We start from the raw sequence: 9,709 nt of genomic DNA, 5'->3' as shown, positions 1-9,709 counted from the left end.
AAATGCCCTTTTCTTGGTCTGGAAATTCTTTGGGTTTTTCTCCAACATGACCATCTTTCTTTCTACAGAATTACTCAAAATCCATCCCTTTACTCTGTTCTCCCCAGACCTTTTGCATTTCCATCTTTAGATTTTATCTCCATTCTTCAGCCTGAATTAAACACCAGCCAAACCTAGTTGAATGACTTATAACATATTTATAAGAAGCAACAAGCTCGCACATAGTTTATCTCATAGAACTGCTACAGTAACCTCCCAGAATGGTATCATTATCCCCAGTTTCCTGAGTCCAAGAAGCTAAATTGTGACTTGATCAAAGTCCTCTCTTTAGTGATGAGAAGAGGAGGGGCTAGAACCAGTATTGTCTTTCCATGAATCCAGGTCTGTATCCATGGACCACCTTAAAGAACTGCCCAAATGCAAGTATGAAAGTGAGACTTCCGTTGTGTGCTCCACAATAATAGCAGGATGTCTGCCTCTTCGTTCAAATGTGACACTGCCAATAATTTACTTTCCACTCTGATCCTTCTCTATTTTGTATCAAGTTTAGACTGGCCTCTCGATGTGGATCTTGCAACCTCCACGAACGGTGGTCTTAGTGTTCAACTGGATCTTTAGACTCTCAAGCTGAATCCACAGGGTACACCTGCCACCAGGTGACACTGAAGCCTGCAGGTCAGACACACCTGTCAGCAGGACATCTCTCTCAGGTGTGAGTCTTGGCAGTCACTGACTATTCTCAGATCACCCCAGTGACGACTCAGGTGAAGGCAGAGAGACCACCTGAGTGGATTTAGAACTCCTATCTGAAATAAGAACTCACATAGCTAGCTGTAACAGTTCTGTAGCCATAGCTTCTATATCTCCATAAGAGAAAAGGCCAGGTATAGATTGCTCCACACAGGAAACCCAGATTATAGCATCCTGCCAGGCACTGATAGTCTATCCACAGTTCTCCCAGGAATGAAGCAGCTCATCAATCATGGGGCTTCTTGTGCTTCCTTAACTGTAAATTACATTGCCTGGAACAGAGCTCTCTTTCACCTTTATCAGGAGTTTGGGCTTACAACATGGTCAAATTTATCCAACTAGGAAGAGAAGGTTTCTATTAACCCTTTTCTTTCAACTTTGCTGTTGTTTAGTCATTAAGTCCTATCCAACTCTTTTCTGACCCCATGGACTGCAACCCGCCAGGCTCCTCTGTGCATGGAATTTCCCAGGTGTGAATACTGGAGTGGGTTGTCCTTTCCTCCTCCAGGGGATCTTCCCCACCCAGGGATTAAACCCTCATCTCCTGCTTGGCAGGTGGATTCTTTGCCACTGAGCCACCTGGGAAGCCCCTTCTCTCAGCTAGTTTCCTCCTTTCTAGTCTCTAGAAAAGCTTGTATTAGGTAAGAATTATGCATTCCTAGGTTTGGTAAAACTTGAAATTATCTTGCTTTTCTTTGGAGGGTGGGCAGATTCTTTTACCACAAATTTAATTTCCTGAATGGTCAATTGAGGTTTTCTGTTTCTTCTTGAGTCAATTTTGATAATTTTCATTTTTCTGAAAATATTAATCCCATCTTAGTTATCAAAATGATTGTCATAAGACTCTTCACACCATGGTTTAATGATTGCTAAAATGTTTCTAAAACTGCAGCATATTTCCTTTATCATTCTAAATATTGTTTATTTGTGTTTTTCTTTCTTGAGCAATCTTGTCAGAGAGCTATTTTATGGATATTTTCAATGAACTACCCTTTTGAAAACAAATCTCCTTACCGTGTCCTTATTTTCTATTTAATCACTCTTGGTTTTATCCTGATTTTACTTAAAGTTTCTTTCAGTTTATTCTATGGTTCTTTACTTTTAGTTTTTGTATTAAATAAGTAGCTTAAGATTTCATTTTTTTCTAATACATATGTTAAGACAATATGTTTCCATCTAAGTACCTTTTAGATTACATTACTCATAATTTAACATGTAATGCCTTTATCACTACTCACTTCTGAATTTCCATTATGAATTCTGCTCTAATTCATGAATTATTAATTGTTACTTTTCAATTGTTAAACATATGTTGTGTTTCTTTGCACAATTTCACTCTAGCAAAGTGGTGGTAGTCTATTCTCCTTACAGCAATAAAGCAGAAGGTTCTCAGAAAAAAAATAAATTCTGGTGGAGATAATAAACAATCAGGTTTATCTCACAGAAAAAAAATAGAAATAACTTTGCTAGATCGAATATACAACCACATAGAATAGTGTTTACTTACCATTGAGTTTAATCTTATGGGTATGTTGTCATTCAACCAAGATTTATTTACTACTTGATACAGGCAAGATATGTGTTGGGACTGAAGAGACAATTTAGTAGGGGGAGAAATCAAACCCGTGAAGGGTTCTATGATGGGGGCCAGCAGAGAGTCTACAGAATGAGAAATGAGGCTCCTAGGAGGTGAAGAGACAGAAGTCCCCAGGTGATGGTGAATGATGCCCCAGGCCTGGGAGCAGCCTGGACAAATCCATGAGGAATCACAGAAGAGGGGGACTCAGGTAAGACCCAAGAATGGCTCTAGCATTGAGTCCTTTTTTAGCAACTCCCAGAAATAAGATGAGAAAAGTGACAGGTCTCAGAGTAGAACAGCCTTCTTAAGTGATGGTTTGGAAGTTGAACTTCTCTCTCATAGCCCTCTAGCCTCTCGAAGGATTCACACTGCGTCTTCCTTTGCTAAGAGGTCCAGGTGCGTGGTCCTTACTTTAACATGTAAGGGAAAACAAGAGCTAGTTGGTCTACCAGCAACTCAGAACCACTGGACACTCTCACACCCCCTGCAGGTGGGGAACAGAGGCGACAGCACAGCGGGCTGCGTTCTCCCCGCACGCCAGGCACTGTGCTGGGCGCCTTATCGGCATTAGTTCATTCAACCCCCCAGGAGCTGGAGTAAGTCCTGGTGATAGGCTTCATGTTACAGATGAGCACACTGAGTTCCAGGGTGCTAAGGACTTGCCCAAGGTTGCAGAGCTAGAAAGAAGCTGAGACAGGATTCAGTCCTTTCAGCTCCTTCTCTCTGGAAAACAAGAACATTAGTTTTTCTCATGGGGTTTCCCAGAGGTAACAGTGCAGACTTACCAGCAATCCTCAACATTAACAAAGGCTCTGTAGGAGTTCTACTTAAACAACAGTCTCGTGGGTGACCAAAGCAACAGGTAACCTATTAAATAATCATACTAGTTAGGATGCTTTTAGCTAAAAAAGGCAAATGATTTCACTAATCGTGGCTTCAAGGTGAGGTCTTGTTTTCAATAACAATGTGTCCAGTAGCCGGTGGTTCCAGTACTGACTCAGCACCGGGTCAGTGCCGTCAAGAACCCACCTGTTCCCTTCTCTCAGAGCTGATGAGCTTTGTCACCACGCACAGCCCTAAGGTGGCAATGCAAAAGGAAAAGGGAGGCATGCTGCTTCTTAAAATAAAATCTATTTTTATCATGGGACTTCCCTCATATGCTCAGTGGTGAAGAATCTGCCTGCCACTGCAGGAGACATGGGCTTGATCCCTGGGTCAAAAAGATCCCCTGCAGGAGGAAATGGCTACCCATGCCAGTATTCTTGCCTGGGAAATCCCAGGGACAGGAGCCTGGCGGGCTACAGTCCATGGGGTCACAAAAGAATTAGACACAGCTTAATGACTAAACAGCAGCATTTTAATCATGGAGCAGGGAGGAGTATTTTCTGGAAGTCTCCTCCAAACACAGCAAACTTTCCTTTACATGTCATTAGCCCAGATTGATTTCCACGAACACCCCTCACTGCCAGGAAAGCTCAAAAGCAAGGATCCAGCACTTTCTGGCCGTCAGGAGAGGTGGGCTCTTCTTTGACACAGAAGGATGAGGGAGCTGGTCATTGGTCAGGCAGCCAGGAGTGTCTGCTGCAGAAGCTCCAGTTGATAGTGTTTTATTGCTGTCTCCTGCTTTGCATTTATCATCTGCTGATTTATACCCATGGATGATTAATCTAGGAAGAGGAAACAATTAGTTATGACTTAAAAACCAAATTCTGATTGGTGGAAACTCTTTCAAAGCCAAGAATCAATCATGGAATTTCTTCCATCGAGTGCTAAGGTTCTTCCCGGAGTTTACTTACTGTTCCTTTTGGAGCTATCCAAAGAGTCTGGATCATGTACAATTTGTTTCAAGGGGCAGTGGTGATGGCAGAGGACAGGGGCTGAGGAGATACTAGAGAGACCCCTCCCAGAACTGTCCCCAACATGCCCTGCTTTCCAGATGGGCATACAGCTCTTTGGAGTGAGATAGTGCCCTGGGCCACCCACCCCATCTTTCCCGCTCTCCATCACCACCCTGCCATGATGTATTCCTGCAGGTTTCTCTGGCAAAGATTAGTTCTGACTCTAATTAGATCAGAGGATGCCTCATTGCCTCTTTCTATATTCAGTACTGGCTACATGGGCAGGGGCAGCAGAATGGGGTGTCACTAAGTAAAACTGTCATTGTTGTTCAGTCGCTAAGTCATGTTCAACTTTTTGCTACCCCGTGGACTTCACCTTGCCAGGTTCCTCTGTCTTCCACTATCTCCTGGAGTTTACTCAAATTCATGTCCACTGAGTCCATGATGCTACTTAACCATCTCATCCTCTGCTGCCCCCTTCTCCTTTTGCCTTCAGTCTTTCTCAGAATCAGGGTCTTTCCCAATGAGTCAGCTCTTTGCATCAGGTGGCCAAAGTATTGCAGTTTCACCTTCAGTATCAGTCCTTCCAATGAATATTCAGGGTTGATTTCCTTTAGTATTGACTGTTTTGGGTTCCTTGCAATCCAAGGGACTCTCAAGAGTCTTCTCCAGCACGACAGTTTGAAAGCATCAATTCTTTGGTGCTCAGCCTTCTTTATGGCACAACCGTCACATCTGTCCATGACCACTGGAAAAACCATAGCTTTGTTGACAAAGTGATATAAAATTAGATAATAAAAACTAGTTGATACAGTTTACAGTTTTTTGAAAATGTGTCCCTCATGCAAAATGCAAGATGTCGCAGCCTTCTTACACAGAGCTGGCCAAGAAATGAGTTTGTCAGTGCTGAGAAAGGAGATGATTTTTTTAAGCTGTATTTTTTTTTTAATATTTGGTTCTTTTAAGTGGATATAGATTTTTTTTTTATTGCCAACTTTGAACTCTTTGAAGACCGATGTCCCCGATCTGAATTTCTTCAGATGGCCATTTGTAATGAAATACCATTTAATTTTCCTCTCCAAATGTATTCTACTTTTCTTGCTCTCTTGCTTTCTTGAAAGTTTGCAGAACTATTTGTCACTGGCCCCCGTAATAAGGTCCCAAATTAGGATGCACTTGTGGAATGAATGCCTTTGTGTGTGTATATATATATGCTTGGCAACTGGCTTTAATTTATAATTTAGTTCTGTTCCTGCAGCTGATGGCAAGGGAGCATGACTTTTGAGAATGCCAAGGTGTACTTACTTTTTGAACACAATTTACACATTAAAAGAAGTTGCCAGCTTCCCTGGGTTTCTGCATGTTCACGCATTTTCAATTATAAACCACCATATGTATTCAGTAAGGAAGATGGATAAAAGAGAGAATGTGGGCTGGTTAGCAGGGCCAGATTCGGAGGAACAAAGAATATTTTCACTTAATTGAATTGGCAAAATTATTGGCAATATTTTGCTTTCAAAAAAGGAGGGAGACAGAGTTCCTATTTCTTGGTAGTACACTGTAACAGGAAATAATTTGCCTATGAGGTCAAAGTTAGAGGAAATCTTTTCCCCTTCTGGAGGCTCCACTAATGTGAAGACCCATTTCATGGGAGCTGCACCTAGTCTTTCTGTAGTTTCAGTCAGCTAGAACAGGGTTGTGGGGGAAAACCCTCAGGAAAGGAAAATTTAGAGGCGTGATGCAGTCATTTCCTAAAAAAGAAGAAAGGCACCCTAAGCACCGAAGCAGTATTGATGCCCAGGACCCCACCTCCTGCCCCAACCACATCCACCCCTCAGTGTCCCTGGGATTGCCTGAGGATCTCAGTAGCCCAGGGCAAGCCCAGGGCAGCTGGTTGGGACTTGGCTAAAGACTAAGCCTTTGTTCAGCCAAACCAGGAACAGTGTGTGTAAGCAGATGGGGTATGGAATGGGAGCAGGGTTCTGGCCAATGGAGAGAGATGACAGCTGCTTTAGGAAAGGAAACGGAAGTTCCTAAAAGGAAGGAATGAAAGTTGATACTAAATCAAGCAAACACAAGGGACGTTTTGTACATCTTGAGTGAATGACTGCTGTTGTTGTTCAGTTGCTAAGTCGTGTCCAACTCTTTGTGATCCCATGGACTGTAGCCTGCCAGGCTTCTCTGTCATGGGGATCTCCAGACAAGAGTACTGGAGTGGGTTCCCATTTCCTTCTCCAGGGATCTTCCCGGATCAGGGATCAAATCCATGTTTCCTGCAGTGGCAGGTGGATTCTTTATCACTGAGCCACCAGGGAAGGAGCCCTATACAGTTGGCATCCATTTGCCATTTTTATTCTTAAATAATTTTTAAGGATCTTAAAAAATTACTTCTTCCCTGCAGTTTCAAAGGGATGCTTGAAAATCCTTCATGAGATGCAGGCTGAACAAGCACAGCTTGTGAAGCAATTAAAATGCACTTGTGCTTGGTTCTCCCACCACTTCTTTAAAATGTATCCAATGGGGCAACTTCTGCCTTTGGAAGAAAGTAAGGTTAAGTCCAAGACTTTTCTGATGACTCTCAGGTAATTGGCATTTCCATAGCCATTTTAAGTCTCAGAAATTAAGTGTCCAGTCAAAGGTGTGAGCCAAAAATCTAAACAAGACTTGATAGTGAGTCTTCCTACTTCCTGAGAGTTTGCTGGGACAGCAAGGAGATAAAATCAGTCAGTCCTAAAGGAAATCAACCCTGAATACTCATTGGAAGGACTGATGCTGAAGCTGAAGCTCCAATACTTTAGCTACCTGATGCAAACAGCTGACTCATTGGAAAAGACCCTGATGCTGGCAAAGATTGAAGGCAGAAGGAGAAGAGGGTGACAGAGGATGAGATGGTTGGATGGCATCACTGATTCAATGTACATGAACTTGGGCAGACTCCAGGAGATGGTGAGGGACAGGGAGGCCTGGTGTGCTGCAGTCCATGGGGTCATAAAGAGTCATCCACGACTTGGTGACTGAACAACTTCCTGCTTATCCCAGCTCATATGTTTGTAGGGTGGAACCCATGAAGGGAAAGCTGGGGACTTCAGGACCAACTTGTTTTTCTTCTGACTTGTGCTTTAACAGGTTCCAAAACTACAGCTTCTCAGTAGCTTCTGACCCCTCAGGATGGCAGGGGAGGAGAGGTAAGAGAATAGAATGCCCTCTTGGGATGGCACCACGATCGGCTGCCCCAGCAACCCAAGACCTGGCAGGAGTATCAGCATTTGAGGATCTCAGAAATCCTACCACTGAGAACCACCCCTGAGGCTCCCCTCATCCAGCTGGAACCAACTCAGACCCTAGGAACCCAGGCTCTTCTTTTTTTTTTTTAATTTATATTTTGGTTGAGCTGGTTCTTTGTTGCTATGCTGGGCATTCTCTAGTTGCAGCAAGTGTGGTTACTCTTTTTTTTTGTTTTGCTGTGCACGGGCTTCTCATTGTGGTGGTTTCTCTTCTTGCAGAGTACAGGCTCGAGGCGCATGAGCTTTAGTATTTGCAGCACCTTGGTTCAGTAGCTGTGGTGCATGGGCTTAGTTGCCTCGCAGCATGTGGAGTCTTCCCCCACCAAGGACTGAACCCATGTTCTCTGCACTGGCAGGCAGATTCCTATTCATTGTACTACTAGGGAAGTCTGGAACTCAGGCTCTTGATGATAGAATTCCATCCACCCTGGGGAGCCCAGTGAGTTGAAATATTCCTGTTCTGGCTTTCCCTCACTGCAAAGAATCCCACACTGTCTCATGGGGAACACCAACATCTTTTGCTCCAGAAACACTGAGTCCCTGCATAGTAGGATTCCCGAAGTCCTACCCTCAAAGCAGCTTACCAGCCCTCTTCTACCCTCTGCATTTCCTGTCTGGGAATCAGACCTCAGATATAGGGAACATACTTCAAATCTCTTAGAATGATTCCACTGAAAGTTCTTGACACACTTTAGTTGGGATACATCAATATAACAGTATCTCTAAAGAAAGCTCCTTGACAATTTTCCTTCTGTTTCCCTTAACTCTCTTTAAACTCTCAATGAGGAAGAGGGTCCTCGATCTCTGGGACAGGTCCTCTGACATTTTCTTTGCAAATTCCTTACCCAGAGATCTGGCTTTGAATTTTCATCTGTTATCTCATGGTGCTTATTAGAGGCTTCAGTTTCAGCATCCTATTACAAATCTGTTTCAAGATAATTCATATGCCAAGAAGAACTTTTATTTTTTTTCTCCCTTTGGTCTTCCATCCAAATGTCCCACGACTTTATAATTTTATGACTCAGTCTCTAAGACACATTCCCTAAGTCACAAGATGGAATGACTCATGCTTCGTCTGTACTATCTCTGAAGCCCAAAAAATATCGGATGACTGTACTAAAGTAAGTCTGGATATTCTAGAATTCCAAGTAAAGGGTATTCAGCGTAGAAAGAGGATTTTGTGTGCTAATAATTAAAGGGAAAGACTTTTACATTTTTCTGGAAAGAAGTGACTAGATCCGGGTTAAAGCACTTGAAAAGTAAAGGTCAGAGATGGGATTATTTATTGACCATGACATTCATAATGAACATATCACCTAATCCTCAAAACAACCCAGCATATCCCCTGTCATTCATTCTTTAGGTTCTGACTAGATGCTACTTCCTTTAAGAAAGTCTTCCTGACCCCAGACTGTATTGAATTTTCTTGTTCTATTCTCCTAGAGCAAACTGTATTTGAGTACATACCACTCTGGACTTCTCAGGTAAAGAATGTGCTGGCCAATACAGGAGACTCAGGTTTGATCCCTGGGTTGAGAAGATCCTCTGGAGAAGGAAATGGCAACCCACACCAGTATTCTTGCCTAGAAAATCCCATGGACAGAGGAGCCTGGCAGGCTACAGTCCACAGGGTTGCAAAGAGTCAGACACAATAGAGCACACACACACACGTATCATACTGTATTGTAATCGTCTGTTGATGCAGTACTTCATCATTAGTTCACTAAATGAAAACAGTGCTCATGGGTATCGTTGTTATCACTTATTATAATGATCTTGTGTAAAGTCAGGAATAATAACTATTTAATAAATATTTCACCTATGTATTAGTTAGGATAGGATAGGTTATGCAACAGTAACAAACAGCCCCTAAATCTAAGCAGCACAGCACAGCAAAGATTGGGTGCTTAGCCATGCAGAGTCCCAGAGACTCTCCAGGCCAGTTTTCCTTCACTCAGTGACTTAGCAAGCTGGGCTCTTGGATCTCATGGTTGCATTTCAGCAATGGTGTTGTGATGGAGAAAGAAAACTAGAAGATTATGCATCTCCCTGACACCAGACACCTCTCACAATCCACTGGTCAGAAATGCTCACATGAAATGCTCATGAAATGGTTGGAAGCCCCACTGCAGCCACCCACTCTGGTCCCTCAGAACCTCAGGTTCATCCTTTTATACATGTTGGGCCCCCCAGCTGACCTAGTTGGACAGTAGTTCAGAGTTGGAGAGTGAGATAATTGAGAGGTAGTCAGAGGCTGA

The 9,709-nt window shown here is 43.1% G+C and overlaps 1 long non-coding RNA gene across 2 annotated transcripts in view; it reads right to left on the bottom strand.

Moving 5' to 3' along the window:
- Positions 1 to 3,664: 3,664 nt before the first annotated feature.
- The window catches only part of LOC133260309 (uncharacterized), a 56,145-nt gene continuing 50,100 nt past the window's right edge, over positions 3,665 to 9,709 (bottom strand). For both annotated transcript variants that reach the window (XR_009740740.1, XR_009740739.1), the window contains one exon: positions 3,665 to 3,996. This is a non-coding gene — a long non-coding RNA (uncharacterized LOC133260309). The remainder of the gene's footprint in view (positions 3,997 to 9,709) is intronic.

The sequence above is a fragment of the Bos javanicus genome, chromosome 14 (assembly GCF_032452875.1).
Source record: "Bos javanicus breed banteng chromosome 14, ARS-OSU_banteng_1.0, whole genome shotgun sequence".
Classification (NCBI taxonomy): Eukaryota; Metazoa; Chordata; class Mammalia; order Artiodactyla; family Bovidae; genus Bos; species Bos javanicus.
The sequence above is the reverse complement of the archived record's forward strand: the minus strand, read 5'-3'. Positions and strand labels throughout refer to the sequence as shown.